Consider the following 21775-nt stretch of genomic DNA (forward strand, 5'->3'; position numbering starts at 1 on the left):
CATTCTTTTTAGGTGTATGAAAATTTAAACATTGGAATTTCTTTCAACTTGCAGTATTAAAATATGTGTGCTGTCTGGTTCAGTCACTAGCATTCACAGTGTGAACAGAACTTTAAAATAACAAAACAATAGTAAAAGTAACCAGAAAGCTAAAGAAATACTATTCATGTCAAAGAAAATAGAATAGAATGATAATCATTTGGAGGAAACATGAATACAAAAGATTTCGATCCATTACTTTCTATAAAGAGGTCCTTTTAAAAGTAGCCTTATTTCTCCATCTAAGTGCCTCTAAGGTCTTCTCCTAAAGTGCAACAGATGGCTTTTCCAAAGCATCAAAACTAATGGAGGAAAGGCATTAGACCACATAAACAGGAGCATCATTCCAGCTGTTAGGCGGTCAGCCTGTTGTTCCTATTTTAGGCCTGACCTCCAGGGATGCCTGATTGGATTGACTGTTTCCAGCTCAATCACGGTTAAAAACGCTGGACAGTTCAATATAAACCAGCCCAATCTGCCCTTAATAATATAATAAATTATCTTGAATGCCAAATAATTTATTTCCAGTGTGATTAAAATAGGCCAGTAGAGTGGGAACCACCAATTCTGGCAGCAGTGCAAGTCACCTCCTGTCATCTCATTTATCCTATCGCATACAGTTTGCAGGAAATGTCTAGCTTTCCCCAACTTAATGCTCATATAAAACAAGGCAGCTGCTGGGAGAAATCAAATTCAGTGCATGGACAGGAAGGGTTCATCTCTTTACTGAGTTATTGCTGTAGATTAGTATAAAAGTATATAAAAATAAATAAATAAATAAAAACAAGGTATTAAGCATTAAGGCACAGAAACTCTTATGCAGTTCACTTTTGAGCAATTTACTGCTCTGAACACCTGACATCTTTCTTTCCTTTAAAATGACAGCCCAATCGATTTCAGACCACGTTCTATGTTTCTCTCTGGACCTTTATTAACAAATTCAAGCCGTTCTTGCGGTGCACGGTTCAAGGATCGTCCTCTTTATTCCCTTCCATGTGGTGGGAGGATTTTCCTTCAACTTTATCCAGGTTAAAGGAGAACTGGACCGATTCTTTTTCAAACACATTGTATGCATGTTTTACAGTGTTTAAAAATGATTCCGCAGAAAGATGTTAGACATATTTACATGAAAATGCAAAATCGTAGTATTCTCCAATACTGTGATAAGAGCTGAGGAAGTACAGAAACTGTTTTTGCTGTTCATGTGCACATTTGTGATACGCTTGGCAGACTTGTTGAACTCATTCTTTCAAACCACTGATTGAAAACATTAGTTGAAGCATTTCTCCAGTTTTAAACTTGAAGAGTGCACACATCCAAGTGCGCGCTTCTCAATGGTTTCTAAATCACAATTCTCTTCCCACTAATTACTGAACATGCATATCATGCTCGCCTCCATCCCTATAGAGTTTCATCTAGTGCGCACACTGATCTTTGCTGATCATTGTTCTTACTACTTGTTGTGCATGTGGTGCCGACACTACAAGACTTATTGTATTCATTTTAAACAGACTTTAAAATGTTGGGTGTCTGCAATGCCAGAAAAAAATTGTGTCTAAATGGAAATTAAGGGAAATCTCAACACTGAAACACATAAAATGTGTTTATATGGGAATATTGGAGGGGCACGGTGGCGTAGTGGCTAGCACATTTGCCGCGCACCTCCAGGGTTGGGGGCTCAATTCCCACCTCCACCATGTGTGCATGTTTGCGGGTTTCATCCAGGTACTCTTGTGTTGCACTCAGAGTGTGTGCAGCTCATCAGTGTTTTAGAGCGTCTCGGTTCACAGTAAACGCACCAGATTCAATTGGGTTTTACGTTAGCGTGAACTCAAACATTTCTGTGGGCAGAGGTTTACAGCAGTTCACCTGATTGGTACACTATAAAAAAACACTGGGTTAAAAATAACCCAAATTAGGTTACTTTTAACCCAACGGCTGGGTAAATATAGGACAGAACACATCTTGGGTTAAATTAACCCATCAAGTTAGGTTGTTAATTTTAACCCAGCAAATGGGTTGTTTTTCAACCCAAAGGACAGTTTCGTTTTTACAGAAACGCTGGGTTGATTTTATTTCATAAGTGGGTTAATATTTTCAGGGTTATTTTTACCCTTTGAAAATGTCCAATATACACCACATTATAAATAAATATGTCAACATGGTTTCTCCTTTATTTATACACAAGAAGGTGTTCAGAAATGTATTGCTAGAGCTGCTACAGTGGCGTTTATGTATAGAATTTGAAGTAAATGACTCAAATAAGCCATGTATTTTAGACGAAAACATGAGATTTTGATCAAAGGAGACATTTGAAACATCAAAAAAAATTTACGATCCAGTGGTCATTACAAACAAGTTAGCCAAAGCTAACAAAGATAGCTGGGCATTTAAGTTCATGTACACTGGAGTGTTTTCTTTTTCTAGTGTACTGTAATGGTTTTATGGATAAATATATTGATATGAAGCTTCACTCAATCGTGTGCTATTTTTAACACACACGCATGTCTAGTTAAGGTCAACACATTTTGTGTTGCTTTTAACACAATCCATGTGTTAGTACATTTAACACATGCTGTGTGTTCGTACATTTCCACACAAAGATGTGCTAAAAAATATAACACAAAATTAACACAGGTGTGTTGTTGATATTTTCCCCTCTACAATTATCCTAAAATGTAATTTGTTTGTATGCTACAATTCTACTAAAATGCTCATAAAATAAACGAACAATTGCATGAAATTCAGGTGAGATTTATTAAAATCATTTAAATATTTGTCAGATGTAAGAATTGGAGTCGATGCATCTTCTTAAAAATCTTCCTGCCATCTGCGAAGACAAGAGTCCCACTGCCTTCCATTTGAAAAGCTGTAAAAGAACAAAAAGAGTGTTGGTTAGTTGTTAGCTACAAAATATGGACAAATGCCTTTTTGGGCTTTAACTGAGAAACTGTGTTACAGAATCCCAAACTGTGTAATTTTGGAAATGTGAGCTCCGCTCTCCTAATGAACAAAATGGCGCTGTAGACCCACCAGGAAAATCTAGCTGACTTGCTAATATTTATTTTCTGCCTTTAGCACCAAACCGCCAATCTTTTTGCAGAACCTAATTAAGTCAACCAACATTACAGAGATAGTGGAAAGTATTACAACCTACTGTAACCCGATCCAATATTTTTGTCATGCTAACCCTGTGAAGAACTTTTGGCCTCGACATTACTGAGCTAGCTAAGTTCTGTTAGCCACTGACTGTCTGCACCTGTTACCCAGCATTAACATTCACCCAATACATTCAGAAACACGTCTCTAACCCATCCTCCTAATGCTAATTACTACAGCTTGCTGTGTCCAAAACACTTGCTAAGTGTAGTTAACGTTAACCCACTCTCTGTATTACATCATGGTGAATAGCTATAATGCTACGTTATCTCTCTAAGATAATGGGAATGTCTAACATTACCGCGAGCTGTATGCTAAAGTAATGAGGAGTGGGCGAGAGGTGCATTGATTCAACTTCAGTGAAAATGACCCAGCTACTAACCCAGCGGTTGGGTTACACAAAAATACCCCAAAACTGGGTAGAGACTGAGAAAATAACCAAATTAAATGTTACAAAAGACTCAACAAAACGTTTGGGTAGAAAAAATAACCCAGCATTTTTTAGAGTGTAAAGAGAAGTGAATTTTAAAAACTGTTGCCAAATAACATTAGGCCTTCCTGCAGTTTTCTGCCAAAATAAAAGCTCCCAGGTCTAACACATAAAAGTGAATTAATTCAGAAATATATTACTATTGTTATATTACTATTTGTACCCCAAATAAAAATGTATTATTATTATTATTATTATTATTATTATTATTATTATTATTATTATTATTATTATTACTATTAAGTATTATTCAGTGCAATAGTGATATTACAAAATAGCAAAGGTTTTTTTAATACATATATTTTCTTCTTTACAAAAATTTCTGTACATTTAAAACACTACTTGTTACATTACCCTGGCATTAAATTACAAAAAAACACTCGTAAACACTGCAGCGAGGGGGTTTCTTAATACAGCAGCTGAGGGAGTGATGGTAAATTTGACATCTTTTTCTCTTCTCCCTGCCGTAATCCATCTCTCTATATATTTTTCTTCCTCTCTTGGAAAGTCATGGAAAGGAAACACTGGATTTTATTTTTCTTTCACTGTTGGAGCAAATGGTAATGTAAGAAGGATATTTCATACGGTCTTCCATCTCCCCTCTATAGAAGTTTACCCTGCTATAGTTTACTTAAACCCAGAAATGGATGTACTGCATATGCATGAACACAATCCATTATAGCTGATGTATCGTGTAGCATGACTGAAGTGACGTGCAAGTCTTAATTTTTTTTTTTGGAAATGTCTTGAATATGGTATTAAAAAGCATTACATTTGAAGTGCTGACACCTGCAGGTACCCTGAGCATAGTTAGCACTATATGTTTAGATCATGGAAACAAAGAAGCTGAGGAAGACTCACCTGAGCAAGTCGTGTGGTTGTATCTAAATGAAGCTAAATGATAGTTGCAAGGTACGATGCAAGTGTAAGTGTAATACAAATGACTATATGGAGAAAATGTAATGTGTAAAATATAAAATGTACTGTATATACAGTAGGGACTGTTTTACAAGGAAATTAGTTAGTTCGTTATTGCGGTATTTGAATATTGAGGTTGAAAGTGGAGCATTTTTGGTCAGGGGTTCAAAGAGAATTTTGCTAAGGGTTGAATAAAGTTCAGAAACACTTTTGCTTACTGGTGAAAGACTGTGACTGTTGTCAGACAACATATTTCAAGTGAATTCTAGGATTTATTTTTTCCGCATATTTTTTCATGTTTCGTAGAACATGTTTGGAGAAATCATTTTGTTGAAAAATTGCTATTTTGGCAGTCATAGCTCAACCTGTACATACTGTGTGGATTTATCCATGTTCGTTATCATTGTATCAGCACGTTGGCCTATACCTTCCAGCACTGTGGTGCAAACAATGCTGAAGACATGCATAATTATGCTTGTTCTTATAAAGAAAACCTGAATGTTGATGTTGCTTTCTGCAACTGCAACACAGTTTTATATTATTACACATGAAATATATTTCAATTAAAAGAGTTTTAGGTTTGATTTCATCTCCACCAAATTGTTATATGCTTTGTGGTCAGCTAAATAAGAGTTCCAGGATAAACAAAGTCATTTATCAGGACGTTTATACGGTCAATTATAGGTCATTTTTGGTAAACAATTCCCACGACCATAAGTAGGCTTTATATTCTAGACTAGTGTGGGTAAACGGCAGAGAAACCCATTAGCTCTGTATAAACCAAAACAATGCAGTGCTATGTGAGAACTCTCTGAAACATGCGATGTGGCGCAATTCCTCATCCCCATGCCACCACTTCTCACTCTCTTCAGTTTGTACCCTCAGTAACACCAATCCTGTTTTATTCGTCTAGCCTGCTTTAAAGACCTGGATCGCATAACACGCTACTTTAGCCCAGTGCCTTTAGTGGTTCTCAAAACCACATAAACATTATGCAATAAGAAATAGTAATAGAGTAAAGTGTTTTTTCAGGCTATATTCTAAATAAAGTACATGGGATCGTGGCAGGCTGTTGAGACAGCAGGATCATTATGATGCTGTGGGTCAAGCTTATGACTCTGCGGCTTCACTCAACAGAATGCCAGTCGTTAGAGGTTGAGCAGTGAAATAATGCACCATTGTTTCTGTCTCTGAACTGTTTGTTTGCTGAGATGCAATCTCACATCCTGGAATGACTTCAAAACTTCCGCACATTTTTATGTAGTCAATGCTCAGACTGTAATGGTCTGGAAAATAGTAGTAAATGTATTTTTATTCTATAACTCATCTGGTATTACCAGTGTTTTGCATTATTTTAGAGCCTGATTGATCAGTGTTGTTTTGTTAAATACTCCAAGTCTGACATCACACCATTGCAAGTGAAGTTCAGTCATGTAATAGTAACAAAGAAAAAATATGCACAAAAATTGCAGGAATAAAACTGCAAGTATTCTGTGGCAGCAGAAAGACCTTCTCAGTTAGCATCCAGATGTGCCACATATGGACCAAATACAACAGGGAAATTGCGTCATCAAATTCAATGAACTTGACTCATCAGGGAAAATAAGGTTCTTAACTACAAATGCAGTGATCTAGTGACATGGGATAAAAAATAAAAAAAATCCACCGACAGTTGTGATCAGCAGGAATGTACTTACGTACTTATTCTTATTCACTTTATAAAGCGGCCTTAAAACACATGAAACTGGACTCTATATCTAACCACGTTTATCATGTTGGACTAAAGTCAGTAATTTTGCCGGATATTTCTCCTTTTAATATCTGTTTCAATAAATGTCCTGAGCATTAAAATATGGTTTCACAATTATTAGCTAAAATATCATCTTGAACAGACTGAAAAATTATCATATCATGCACACTCTCACTCAGACACCTATATACACTGAATAGCATGATAAACATTACTTCTTACAGCCACACGAAACCAGGCCGAGTGATTGAGACAATCACTGTGTGCAATGGAGAGTTTATCTGATACCACATATGCAGCAAGAACTGGTTTTCACTCATAAGCACATGTTTTGCATCACCCACTGAAGGTCTTTGGCTAAGCAGAGCCTGCTAAGGGGGTACTTAACTGACCCCAATCAGTGAACATCTCAATACTTGCCAGAAAAGAAGTCTCATTCAATTAATGTGATTACATATTCAACTAGATATTAAACTGAGCTCTACAGTGAGTTCCATGTTTTTGGAGTAACCATGAATGAAAGAAAGAAAAAAAAGGCTTAATCTAAGGAAAATATCAAACCACCTTTAAAATGCAAGACGAAAAGGGAAAATTATTGCTTGGCCAGCAAAAAAAAAAAAAAAAAAAAAAAAAACATTAAAAAGGATTTTTAAAATCCCACCCAGTCCATAGTGCCTCATTCAGGTATTACCATTCATTCAGGGGATCACTAATTGAGCATTAATGTGCCAAAATAAGCTAAAAGAAATAACATTGAATTTGCCAAAAGTGTCATGAAGAAGCATGTCTCCGGAATGGTTGAGAAAAGTTGGCAAGAGATTTATGGCATGTTAACACATTCGACGACAGAGCAGGACACGCCAAAGCATCGCCGCTGAAGCACGAGAGCGTGTGCATTAAGGAGCTGACTCTCTTAAACAAGCTGATCAAAATATTAATGGTACATGTAAACACAGGCCCTTTATCTGACAGCAATTTACATTACAAAGACCTTCATCCAAGAGTGAAGCCAGGGCTTTCGTCATTAGCTGCAGCCTTTACCTCACACTTTGTCGCCGTGCACACAGGTGGATGCACTGCTCTGAGCCACTATTGTGTTTATGTTAGCTTTTCATAAGCCCTGCTTGAAATTTGTCAAACTACATCATTGTTTAACTATGTGCCAGTCAAATGCACGAGTGCCAGATGGGGGTCTTTCACTCCTAACCTTTCACTCAGCAGAAGAGACATGCACAGTTTCACAGCATAGTCACAAACAAGGAAAGCCTCGACTTTCATATTCACACTCTCCTCGCCTCCTCTTTCCCCAGGGCCACACCGTGAGCACGGGTTGAACCTGACATGGCAACTCATTTTAAATGGAACAAACCGTTTCCATCTGCATGCTAGATGCTGATATGTGTTTTAAATCTGCAAGAGTTAAATGATTAAAGAGAAATGGTACATTTTGTGATGGGAAGTGCTATAGAGCCTAAAACGTCAAACTGAAAGGCAGTGAGCTAAACTTGTCACCTCATTAGAAAAAGAAGTGTACCAACCACAGCCTTAAGATTCATAAGGTAGCAGTGGTGAGAGTGTTTTAATAAGTATGTGTCAGAAACGAAAAAAAAATTTACTTGAAACACAGGACTAAGTAATATTTAACAGAAAAAATATCCTAAAATATGTGCTGTTAAATCTACACCTGGTATGGAAGAGGCATTTTATCACATGTTTGCCAAGAGTAGGAGTCAAGAATGTGTTGATGTGTTTAAGACAGTCTACCAAAGATTAAGGACCTTAATAGCAATTGCAGATCTTTGTTTTGACAAGCTGAAAAAAGCCCCAGAAATAATATTTACAGCAGACAAGTATCTTTTTGCTAGACAGTGAATGGGTTCCGTAAGTGATCTGCATCCATTTCCTCGACTAATGCTTGAATCTTATTTTCAACAGGGCTTTCACCATCAGATGTTACAAATGAGCTTTTTACCCATCCATTTTCCAGCCTGTGTTGGCTGTGGATTGTCTGCGGCTGTGTCCTGAGCTAGGGTCCATCTGGCCCTATCAGCTTCTCAGCCCCAAATCTAAACAGGCTGACGTTCTGCAGGTGTGGGCCGTGTCTGCTTGCACCTTTGGAAAACACCAGGATCAAGCGCAACTTCCCCTGTAGCTTATAAACACACACACAGTTCAAGGCCCCCGACCAACGGTCCAGATCAATAACGTCCTCTTATTTTTCTTCAGCGCAGGAGAGAAGAAGCTTCACCGATGACCCGGTCACTTCATAAAATGACGTAGCAGATGAAAGATTAATCACTGGCCTTATAGTATTCATTGGATGCTGTAATATTTCAGTACATTTTATTTTAAATATTGTTTACTAAAATAGCAATTATAAAGTTATAAAAACTAGAGAATACATTAAGACGAAAAATGAGACACAGAAAACATTAACGAAAACAATCGTTTTGCAATCACACACTACAAGGTTCACTGTGAAATATTGAAATATTCAAACACCCAGTGTAATAAGATAATCCATGTTGAAGCTCCTCTAAAGTTTATTTCGTAGGTATAAAGCTCTGCATCTATATTTCCATTTATTCATTTGGCAAAGTTGATGCTGAGCAGTTCAAGGTTAAGGACCTTGCTCAAGAGCCCAACAGTTCCAGCGTGGCAGTTCTGGGATTCAAACTCACAACCTTGCAATCAGTACTACAGAGCCCTAATCACTGAGACACCCAGAAGTAAGCAAACCAGACCCACTGATCAGTTATTACAGACGGTAACCTTCTAATGCAACCACAGAGGTGATGTTATTATAAATAAGCCGATGTATACTAATGGAGGTTCCTTTTCACGTTACTTTTCACGTTTCTGTGTGAAATACAAAGACACCAGAGGAATTTCTCACCACTTAATTAATCTGAGTGCCGAACGATAAACAGCATCAAGAGGTTTAAGTATAGAGAAGGGAGGCTGTCTGTAAATAGCATCTCCACATTACAAAAAGACTCATGGCATTCGTTCTTCAGTGTGGTTGGGCTTTCCCTGGTTATCTTCCCCTCCTCCAGCCTCCTCCCCCTCCCTGGGCCATGAGGGTAAAGGAACAGCGAATGCACACTGCCGAGCGCTGAAAGGCCCAACCTCTGCGCCCTTCTTCTGTCAGGCTGAAATTAATAACCGCTGATTTGTATTTAATGCTCAATTTCCTCTCTATTATTACAGCAGAGCAGCACAGCCTTGGTTTGAAGGAGAGTTCACATGACAGCCTCTCTCTCTCTCTCTCTCTCTCTCTCTCTCTCTTTTACCCTCATTTTCCCTCCCTTCTGTACTCTTCACATATGCCAAATAGCTTGCACAAATGTTGCATGCATGTCAAATAGAATCTCATTACGGTGGGCCCTTCAGGGCTGTTTAGGTCCTGGAAAAATGGACAAGCAGGTCCTTTTTGTGTTCGTCATTCAAACTTTAAAACAGGAATGAAACACGTCCATTCACACCACTGAAAATACACTCGTGACGTTTTGGTGAGCGAAGTGTGAGCAAGGCTTTTTTTGGGCCTCAGGCCATCATGGGGGAATACCACCATGGACTTTCAGCTTAAAGAAACAAAATGTGACATTAAATGAATTCAGAGTCTTATTGAAATACAGAGCTAAAGCCTACTCAGAGAAATACCCCCATTTCCCTTGGTTGTTCGCACTGTTAATGTTTACTTAAGATGGGTGAATACATCACACCTCACACTATTATAGACCTATTCAAGTTCTGTTCTGCATCATTGACTTCAGTTGGATTTCTTTGGCTGTCATTTATCAACCTTCGTACCTTTCAGTGAAACATTTGTCATCATTCATCAAAGTCAAGAAAAAAAGATTTTTCCAAACCCATGCAGTTTTAATACTCGGTCCTAAAAAAACAGGATAAAGATGTGTTTTCACGATAATGACTGTGATTAACTAGCATGGCAATGCAATGTATGCATGTTTCTATTTCCAAGAGCAGAGCAATGAAGGAAACTTGAAGAGTGTAACATCAATAAATGAAATAGAAAATGTAGCAAATCAAGCATTTTAACAAAAAAAAAAAAAAAAAAAAAAAGCAGACGGAAAGTGACGTTGTGGCTCTCAGTGCGGAAATGCATGACCACTTCCACATTTCTGTGCACAGGAAATGACAAAAATTACTGAACAAGGAGCAAATCAAGCAACAAGGAGATCTTCATTAGACATACTGACTAGGAAATGCATTTCACAGATAATATAATAGAACAAAACTGCAAAGAAAATTCACACATTTTATAGATGCTTGAAGAAGATGCATCAAGGTCATGTTGACTCGCCTTCTTTATCACGGTGTTAACACAGAAAATAGCAATAAGACATTTTTAATTTCATCCTAACAAAAAAACATAAAATTCCTATTGTTCGATCGAGTGTAAATAATGTAGCCGTGCTAAATTTTACATACATTCCTCAAGTTATTGTCTAAGATCTCTCATGTTTTGAGCTTGTTCACCGACAGTCCTCTTAAACGACTACTGGCCTTTCTGCGAGTGTCTTCATTCATATAAAACAAGGTGCATAAAAATGAAACACCCCATTAAGTACACGGTTTAGATGAATATTTACAAACGTCATAAAAATTTACAACATTTTACAATATACATAGATTAAGAAAATTTCTCCATTGTCTGTTCATTCGAATATTCCACTGGATGTTTAAAGCAAATGAGCTGTATCCTGTCGAAAAAGTCACAGCAGGCCAGTTTTATTCTTTTTAAACAAATGCGAGCTTTATTCTTTTTAAAACAAGCATGCCGTTGTTGTTCTTTTTATAAACAAACGTTTGTACTGATGTTAAATGTAGAAATTGCAACCGATTGTGAGAAGTCAACAGGTGTGACAAGGATATGTTGCGGTGCTGTTGTGGTACGTTGCAAACATGACCAACTGAATGACACACTTGACACGGGAGGGCATTTACTCTTCTATTCTCTCCACTCATGCTTTGCTCCCTCACCCTTAACCCCTTTAACTATTTCAATTCTTTCAAGTGTGTGTCACAACCCCATTTGGTTTATGCCTTGCCTTCCTCTCTCAGAGGTTAGATAAACATGTTAACACACCAACTGACACACCACAGCAAATCATGACCATCGCAATTACCTTGAACGTGGATGTCTCTGTGCCAATGATTCTCAAAATAAATGGAGTATTTGTGTTCGATTCATTAGTCACAAGAACTAAAGTTCTGAAAAAAAGTTCATGTGCCATCTTTTTTTTTTCCTTTTTTTTTTTTTTTTTTTTTTTTTTTTTGCTCCAGCACATTTTCACAGTGTCATTCCACAGGGAGATTCCTCGGTGACAGGCCCTGGGACACATATCGTGAATGTTCATGATTTCTCCCTTCTTCTAGGGATTGCCACCTGTGGAAGTCATAACATAGTCCACACTCCTGTAACCCACTCCATTCCGCTGACAAAAAGTCCCTGTATGTTTTGACATACAACCCTCAAAACAGCCAGTATATAAGTTAATGTCTGGAAGGGGAAAAAAAAAAACCCCAACCCGACATTTTATTAAGACTGTTGAAATACTGACTGGCACAATTATAGCATGATCCATTAAGAGCTCCGAAATAATAGGTGCTACAAGTCAGTTTGTCAGCAAGTGCCTAAATGGCCTGTGGTTTTCTGTGCAGTGATGTAATTGTATGTCCTTTGAGCTTGAGTGTAAACCCTTGTAGGAATGGTAGAGCTCTGCCTTGACTTGTACTGCAGTTACTTTCATCTAAACATTTATGTTTAAATACATAGTTACAAGCATTTGCAAGTTCAAACTCTGTGGGTAGGAGCGAGTTCAAACTGTCCAAACGCAACCATTATTACTTCATCCGAGTAAATCTTTTTTTTTTTTTTTAAATTCAGGCAACAGAAATCTTTGAACAGAAATCTAGGATTACTTGGACAGTACTCGCATTTGGTGGTATGTGTGTGTATTGACTCTGCAGGAAAATTGGAAGAGTGCAACACATCTGGAGAGAGCATTATAAAACATGTCTATTCCCTAACCTGGACGATGCAAGAATGTACTTGACAGGCTTTCATGCAGGAAATTGCTGTACTTTTCATAATGATGTATTCCATGATTTGGTAATACAGCTGAATGTTTCTAAATTCACTTCTTTTTTTTGAATTTTTTTTTTATTTTTGAGAAATAACATTTTATGATACAAATCTTGGTTGACAAATCTCACCCTAATGACCACTAAATCATGTAATGTTTTGAAAGTTACTCAAATGTTGTTATTACTTCATATTTGACTACCAAAAGAGGTGGTGTTCCACACTGAGGAATGAAATTTAGCCAAACCAACAGCCTTACATGCAGTGCAATTCATTTGTAATAACGTGTCATACAGTGGGTTAAATACGTCCCTGTGTGATTCGGAGCACATGGGCTCATCTGTCATATCAGCAAATCTAGGAGGTCCTTAAAGCCCTGAAGAGGCACTTCATGTTTGTTTAGTCACTCATTCTCAACGTAGAGATATATAGGGGCTCGGCAGGACACCAAGACTTCAGAGCGAAAGTATGTGTGGGTTTGTCAGGCAATTAGTATAATTTCTGAAAGAGTTGTAGCTATTATTATTATTACTCTTCTTATTTTCACTTCATATTCTGTCAGTAAACAGTTTCTTTAATCACAGACGTTTTTATGTGAGTGTGCTGACACAGTGTTGCAACTATAAAAAAAAAAAAAAATTGGCATCCTCAAACCGCAGTGTCAATTCTCATCTGAGTATATTTACTTTTTGGCATGAAAGCCTCTTTTAATATGAAGGAAGGGCGTATTTAAAGAGAAGAATCTGTCAAAATAGTCAAGCACTCGTCCATTAGGTGAGATATACAGGTTTTGCCAGGGTGTTGCTGCTCAGTGGTGAATATGAGGGTGCATTGAGTTGTGTTTTTTTTGCCGGATGAGTGACATGACCCTTTGTTGGCATCTCTTTTGGAGAGGACTCAGCGATTCAGCAATCACCTGTGTACACAGTCTTTCCTCACCGTTCTCTCCAAACACTCTCAAACACAGAGATGATACACAGCTTATTTTCACCCTTCCCTGTGGCCATTCTGTAGATAATGTTGTAACGCAGATGCTGAATGTGATGGTTAAGCTGCTTTGAGTGGCAGGTGAGGTCTACGTTTCACTTAACAATCGCCTTTATACCGGAGATGATGACAACTTAAGCTTGTAATCTATGTGAGTTATAAATCGCTCATTACAATTGGTATTGCACTTTACTTGTAGATAGCTTGCTAGTTGAAGAGGAACAAGATTAAATTAATGTTCTAAATCATACATGTTGGGGTGCATAAAGTTAGCATTGTGAATGTATATTTTTATTCAAAACCTCTGAGTGTGAAAACATTTTCCAATTCTTAGATCACATTCTGTACCTAAGTTGTATTTTGACAGGAAGAACATCCAGTAAGCTATCAGTAATTGCTGTGTCCTTCCAATGCCTACAAATATTATTTGAACTATGGTACCAAGGGAGGTCATTATAGTCATGTTCAGTTAATTGCATGCTCTTGTCTGCAGCAGTATTTACAATATGCTGAAGTTTAGTCTAAATGTAAGTGAGTTTATATAATGTATCACTATCTACTTCTTGGTACTTCAGTTGTCACATATACTGTGGATGTGTGTATGTATATACAGTCGTGTGAAAAAATAAGTACACCCCATGGAAATTGTTGGCTTTTTTGACATAGTTGGACAAGCAAACATTTCGTCATCGTTAAAACAGTGCCTATTAATGAAGGTGGTTCACTTTATCAAACGACACATAAAACTGACATTTTGTAGTAATTTTCACAATTTAAATTAACAAAAAACAGATCAGTCACATGGGAAAGGTTTTCCCTTTGCTCTTGAGGTGTGTGGTGTCATCGTGCCAAGATCTAAAGAGTTCTGTAAGGCCTTCAGATAAAAAAAAGTTTGTGGATGCCTATAAGTCTGGCAAGGGATTTAAAAAGATCTCCAAATTATTTTAAATACATCATTCCACTGTAAGGAATATAATCTACAAATGCAGCAGATATCAAACGTCCACGACTGGCCATCCCTGCAAATTCATCACAGGATGTGATAGTAAGTCTTGCAACTGTTGGTGTCAAAGTGCACGCTTCTACAATCAGAAAGAGATTGCACAAATTTCACCTGCATGGGAGACGTGCCAGGAAAAAGCTTTTGCTGCCTAAAAAGATTAGAGCAAATTAGAGCAAGAATACAGTTTTCCAATGAGCATATAGGCAAAGACCAGGACTTTTGGAATAATGTGTGCTAGACAGACGAATCAAAGATAGAGTTGTTTGACTAGGAAGCACGGTGGTGGAAATGCTATGGTTTGGGGTTGCTTTGCTGCCTCAGGGACTGGACAGCTTGCATTCATTGATTCAACTATGAATGCTGTATCATATCAATGAGTGCTTGAAGATAATGTGAGGCCATCTGTGCAAAAGTTGAAGTTGACCTGAAAGTAGTCCTAACAGGATAATGATCCTAAGCACACGAGCAAATCCACCAAGGAACGGCTCAAAGAGAAGAAATGCAGGGTTATGGAATGGCCGAGTCAAAGCCCGGATTCGAATCCCATTGAGATGTTGTGGGGGGATTTGAAACGAGCAGTACATGCAAGAAAACCCTCAAACACCTCGCAACTGAAAGAATATCACATGGAAGAGTGGTCAGAAATTCCAGCAAGCCTAGTGGACAATTACACAAAATGCCTACAAGAAGTTATTTCCGCTAAAGGGGGCAATACTAGCTTCCAAGGCCAAGGGTGTGCTCACTTTTTCCACAGAAGAAAATCACATCTATTTATATTTCTGTTGAATAAATGACTGGAAAAAAAAAATTTCCTTGTGGTTTTGTGCAAGTAAAAATTTCATTAACAGGCACTTTTTCAAAGATGGTCAAATGTTTGCTTGTCCAAATATGTCAAAAAAATCCAACAATTTCCATGGGGTGTACTTTATATATATATATATATATATATATATATATATATATATATATATATATATATATATATATATATATATATAAACACTCACCATCCACTTTATTAGGAACTGTACACCTGCACCTTCATGCAGTTATTTAATCAGCCAATCATGTGGCAGCAGCACAGTGCATAAAATCATACAGATACACATCAAGAGCTTCAGGTATTGTTGTTTACACCAAACATCAGAATGGGGAAAAGTGTGGCATGGATGCTGGTTTGAGTATTTCAGAAACTGCTGATCTCCTGGGATTTTCACACGCATCAGTCTCTAGTGTTTACGCAGAATGGTGAAAAAAAAAAAAAAAAAAAAACATCGTGCGAGTGACAGTTCTGTGGGTGGAAACGCTTTGTTGATAAAAAAAAAAATCTCAGCATGCACAAAACATCGAACCTTCTGCTAGATGTGCTATAACAGCAGAAGACCACGTTGTAAGCAACTCCTGTAAGCCAAAAACAGGAATCTGAGGCTATCATGGGAAGATTTCAATAAGTCTATGCCCATGATAGCCCCAGATTCTTCTTATTTTACATATATTCATTTAGCAGACACTTTTATCTAAAGTGACTTACAAATGAGGAAATACAAGCAAAGCAGAGAAGAATACAAGTAGTGCTAGCATGCAAGATTCTTATTGAGATTTATAAAGCACACAGAGTAGAGGTGTATGCACCAGTGTTTTATTTCTTTATTTTTTTAAGGGGAGACGTTAGTTAAGTGTTCACAGAAGAGGCGGGTCTTTAGCTATTTTTTGAAGATGTGTGATGTGTGATGGATGTCTGGATTGAGGTTGGAAGTTCATTCCACCACCGAGCGACAGTCAGTTTGAAGGTTCTGGAAAGGGACCTCATGCTTTGTTCTTGATTACAGGAGTGGAACCTGATGTAGTCTTCTGCTGTTGTAGCCCATCCACATCAAGGTTTAAATTGTTGTGCATTCCAAGATGCTTTTCTGCTCACCACAGTTGTAAAGACTGATTATTTGAGTTATAGTAGTATAGCCTTCCTGTCCAGTCTAGTCATTCTCCTGTGATCAGTCTCATCAACAAGTTGTTTCAGCCTGCAGACCCCCCACTCCTAGGATGTTTTTTTTGTTTGTTTGTTTTCCACACTATTCAGTGTAAACTCTAGAGACTGAGATCAGTAGTTTCTGAAATACTCAAACTAACCCATCTGGCATCAACAACCATGCAATGGTTAAAGTCACAGAGATCACCTTTTCCCCCATTTTAATGTTTGATGTGAACATTAACTGAAGCTCTTGACCTGTATCTGCATGATTGTATGCATTGTGCTGCTGCCACATGATTGGCTGATTGGATAATTGCATAAATGAGCAGGTGTACAGGTGTTCATATTAAAGTGGACGGTGAGTGGATAGATAGACTTTTAGAAATATTTAAACTTTTTAAAAACTAAAACAAGGAATCACAGCAAAGATCATTTGTAAAGGATATTAGTACAAAAATTAATATTTCAGAATATTCATAAAACAATCCACAATTATTAAAAGTTCTATAGACATTAGATAAATACTTACTAAATTAATTACAGTCATGAGTGGTATGTTTAATAGCAGGAATTATGAATGAAGCCAGTTTGAACGGGTAATCTGGTGTTTGATCTGGATTTAAAAACATATGGAACCTGCGTTGCTAATCTCCTCTGGAACACTATTCCAAGATTTAGGAGCAATATACGAAAAACATCCACCAATGTCTGAGCTGAAATTGATCCAAAGAATTAATACTAAAGTTGCCCCCGCCCCCAATCCGTGTCACTGCTCAAATGAACTCTTGTTCTGTGAAAATATTCGGTATGCAGTAACATCCTGTCAAATAATATCCACTGTCGAATGCACCACTAAATTAATACAGAAAAAACACGCTCGGACACTTTGGCCTCAGAACCCTGATACGATGCAGGCTAGTTCAAGCTCTCCCAATTGATTCAGTGGCACGTTCCTTGTTTAACAAGGTAGAGGGTAAAAAGTGGGGGGTAGAGAGGGTAAAAAGACTTTTAGTTCATTCATTAATCACAGAAGTAAACAGCCCATCCAGTGACACCTGGCGGGGTTAATGCCTCAGACCCTGGAGTAATCACCACCACCACTACCCCCACACACAGACTCAGTCAGCCACTCACATGAAAGTTTGTGATTATAAAGGAAATGGGAATTAGCAGAAACATTTAGGGGGGGGTGGGGGGGTTGGTCTCCAGTTCACTGTTAGGGAAAGAGGAATTGTGGAGGTAGTGGGTGGGGGGTGTGGTGAGGCTGCAGGCTGATTGGAGTGTTCCCCTGAGGCTGCAATGTGGGGCGAGGTAGAGGGCCAAAGGTTGAGCCTATACCAAATTAGTAGTGTCTGTTATTCAAAACCAAAATAAAGCAGGAGCAGGGGTAAATGATTCCCCCTCCTTCCTCCTCCTCCATGCTGGAGTGCTTTCTGGTCTCTCTCTCTTGAAATTACAGAGAGGTCACATTGCAATTAGTGGTTTGTTTCTTTTAGACTGAAATATGGCCATAATTCATAGCTTTCGAATCATTTCATTGGAAAAGATGTATGAGCTGGTCGGCCTGAAGACGTAATTGTAACACATGATACAGCAATTTGTTACCCCAGCAGCAAGTTCACAAGCCATGGCATAAAAACAGGCAAGAAGATACAATTTGTTTCCAAAACTGCCTGCAACTGAAAACTGCCTGCTCAGGTTATTACACCTCTTTTCTTTTTATTTAAGAAGTATGACGCATTGCACTTATACAGTATACAGGGTTCTGCTTGTGATGGCTCTAGTTGTTGGTTCTTAGGTCAAAATCCACAGGAACAGACTCACCATTTCCAATATTTTCTTCATGCTTAGTGCTGGCCACCTGAAAGCAAAAAGAAAGAGCTCCATCTCATTTTATTTGAATATCCAAAGACATATCCAGTGTTGAGAAGCTGTTTACAACCCATCCATGAAGAATTGCACTCATATGCAACTGATGATTATAGAAAAGTGAAGTGTGTTAAGGCTGTGTTTTACTTTTAAAACCTAATCTTGTGACATTAAGTATTCATCTCTATGTAGTAATTACTGTCAATTCAATGATTAAAAAAAAAAAATCCCATTCCTAACAAATCTTTTCCCCCGGGGAATGCTAACACGACATGGTAAAACAAAGGTAAAACTTTTCTGCCCGAGAGGAAACAGAGCATTCACTTATTCGCCAAATTTTTTATATAAGGAGTTATTAGAGAATTGGCTTATCAGATGCAGAACATGTTCCTTTCCTTATTACATAATCACTACTTCATTGCCCCATTAATTAAAGAGGAAATATTATAATTACATTATTGAAGGCTATGTTGTGCAATTTGTTACATTCATTTCCCAGCTATGTCTCTGGGGTAATCCTGCTGGGTGTTTTGTCTAAGTAGCTTTCAGTCTGTTTCTGCTAAATTGTTAACACCAGGCCTTTTGGTTTAGTCACTCAACTTCTGGCTTCTTTTGCTCCAAACATGTCATAGGAGTCAAGAACCAGGGGATTAGCTGAGCGAACCCTTCAGCATGGAGCTGGTTAGGATAAGCTTATTAGCAATAAATCGCGTCACTGAATTACTGAGAGATGATCGTTCTCTCTGGCTACATGACTATGATTTCTCTCAAATGAACTGGCACTGCTTTTTGCTTTGCACATCTGCAGGGCCGCATCGCAACCAGTGATGAATAGCAAACTACACTTAACATCCTCAGTAGACGTCCGCCAAGGTTTTTTTTTTCTTTATGAGAACGTTTACAAGTGCCTGCAATAAATGAAGCCACAGAAGCACTTAAAATGACAGGAGGAGTGGATTTAAATGTCTGTTTGGCAATACAGATTCCTAACGGCTAAGAAATGAGGGCGCTTTTGCTTGTACAGCCTGCCCATTTTTGTATGCCTGGATCTAGGCCAGGGAAGAGTACACATTTATAGGAATTATATTACAGGAATTACATTAGTGGTATGTACGACAATAAGTTCCACTTGGAACGTCTGCCATGCCTGGCAGCTGTTTGTGAGACGTCTGCCGTGAAACCATTTTGCTTAGTACTCCTGGAAAAAATATTATTACACTGATGGTACATTTTAAGATGTACAGCTAAATGCCAATGTTCAATTAACAGCTATAGAGTTTAATTTAAAGCTACAGAGTCCAGTTAAGGCATAAACACTGCAGGAGTCAATTCAACACTAGTAATTTTGCTGTGTAATAGCACATAAAAACATTGGTGTTTATTGTAAAAGGACACTGCTTGGAGTGAAATAATCAAATCATTCATTTGAGAACCACATGCACCTTTTTAACACGTCAGATTTGTAGGCAGTGATATAGTAGGGATCTCTCAGTACAGAAGCAAACTGTTAGCACTTGGCTGTTCTCTGCTCTAGACAGGGGATGAAATGGCTTTTAGAGGGCTAGAGGTGAGGAAGTGCAGGTACCTTGATGAGATATCCACTGTATACAAAGCAGATTTTATTACTCCATCATTCAGCCAAAGCTATTCTCCGCAGTGTAATTTTCCACAGTGTTGCTAATGTAAATTCTCTGTCACTGTTTATTTCACCTTGTAACATGGAGTGGAAATTCCATAACAGGTGATTCATCAGGTGAATCAAAGTCAGTAGGCAGAGTCTCAAGCCCTTTAGATAACCTGTGATATTATGAATGTGCTATAAAGTATATAATTTATTGTCAGTTATGAGGGTGTGAATGGGTACGATATTTTTCTCTCTACCCTACTTATTTTCTCTGAAAAGTCAGGACCAGACTAACTCTGCTTGTCCTTCATTATTTCTGTCCTTTAAAGAAAATCAGCAATAACATGGCTCCTCAGTGATGAGGTTAAAGCAGTTAGCCAGCTATCTGCCTGCCCCATTGAAGAACGCGTACTAACCTTGTACGCTGAATTAGCAATGGGTTTCTGCATCGATAATCGTCAATCTTCCGTGGCAGCGACGTGCCTTTAGCGAGGGTCAGGGGCTGCCATGTGCAATCAGTGATGATTCAGAGTGCTCGGGCCATCTCTGACCAATCCCAGATGGAAGCATTGTTTCCTTTGTGCTAGTACAGGAGTGTACTCCCAAAGCCATTCAAGGACTAGAGGAGAAAAAGAATGAACCACTGAGAAGGCTGAAGTTGGTTGCAGCCTTTAACCTAAAATGGCAGAATGTGGTTGATGAGATCCATGGGTTTTTGCAAGACCCGTTCAGATTTTGCTGAGGTCATTGCTGAGTGCAGCTTAATTGTTCCTTAGCACCTCAAAGGCACGAAAAATACTCAATCACCATCACAGTGGACAAGTCCATGTCTAAACAGAAAAGCGCAGCCAAAATACAAGCCATTAGACGCCAATAAACTGTGGAACAGCAGAATGAATGGTATTCACAGCTAAATGGAAAGGAGATAAATGCATTTTGTCAAGAAGAGCAGATACAGCTGGCTAGTGGTAAATGAAAACCATACCATACCTGATGTTATGCTTTTATGGTATGTGTTCCCTTGTGTGACTTCAACCATGTCTTTAAATTTTACCTTTTCTGATGGTTGACTGGCCAAAATGAGCTAGGGAAATTTATTTTCTAAAGTGGATCTTTTCTTGACTGATAGAAATGTCCTTTAAAAATGATTAATTTCCCGGCGGTACAGATGTTACATTTTCTAGATTAAAAAAAAAAAAACCCACAAAGATAGTTACATTTTAAGGCAGTTCTATAGTGATTAGACTCATGTGCATAATAAAATGATTATACAATATCTATGTTATAATAATATTATATATATATATATATATATATATATATATATATATATATATATATATATATATATATATAAAATATTATACAAAGCTAACTCTGTTACTCACACAGAGAATACATATATAAATTATATATATATATATATATATATATATATATATATATATATATATATATATATTCATTATAAAATTAACACTCTAGAGAATGCACTTTCACAAAATGTATACAGTATATGCAACTATAAATCTTTTATTAATAATTAATTTCCATGGTGCACTTTACAATTTCTTTATCATTTTAATATGGAAAAGTATTGTAGACCATAAGGTTTGAAGAAAAAAGACTGTTGTATTATTCAATAATTGTCACAGGAGGAATTTAATTGTTTATAGTTAGCTGTGCTGTAAAAATATTATTTTGTCAATACTACTTTAAATAATAATAGTAGTCAGTAGTAATCGGTCTCTGAACCTCCCTAAGTTTAGTATTATATTGAAATCCAATTAGATCCCTATATATCATCTCCAATAAAAAGGTTTATCTAAGGGGAGGACAAGGCTTTTGAAAGGCA

The 21775-nt window shown here is 37.6% G+C and overlaps 1 long non-coding RNA gene across 1 annotated transcript; it reads right to left on the reverse strand.

Moving 5' to 3' along the window:
- Positions 1-2799: 2799 nt before the first annotated feature.
- On the reverse strand, positions 2800-20608 carry LOC108281032 (uncharacterized). The gene is made up of 3 exons (XR_001815878.3): positions 20337-20608; positions 18252-18288; positions 2800-2908 (listed from the first exon to the last, which is right to left on the reverse strand). It is a non-coding gene; the product is annotated as an uncharacterized LOC108281032 (long non-coding RNA).
- Positions 20609-21775: the final 1167 nt, after the last annotated feature.

This window comes from Ictalurus punctatus, chromosome 21 (assembly GCF_001660625.3).
Source record: "Ictalurus punctatus breed USDA103 chromosome 21, Coco_2.0, whole genome shotgun sequence".
Taxonomy (NCBI): Eukaryota; Metazoa; Chordata; class Actinopteri; order Siluriformes; family Ictaluridae; genus Ictalurus; species Ictalurus punctatus.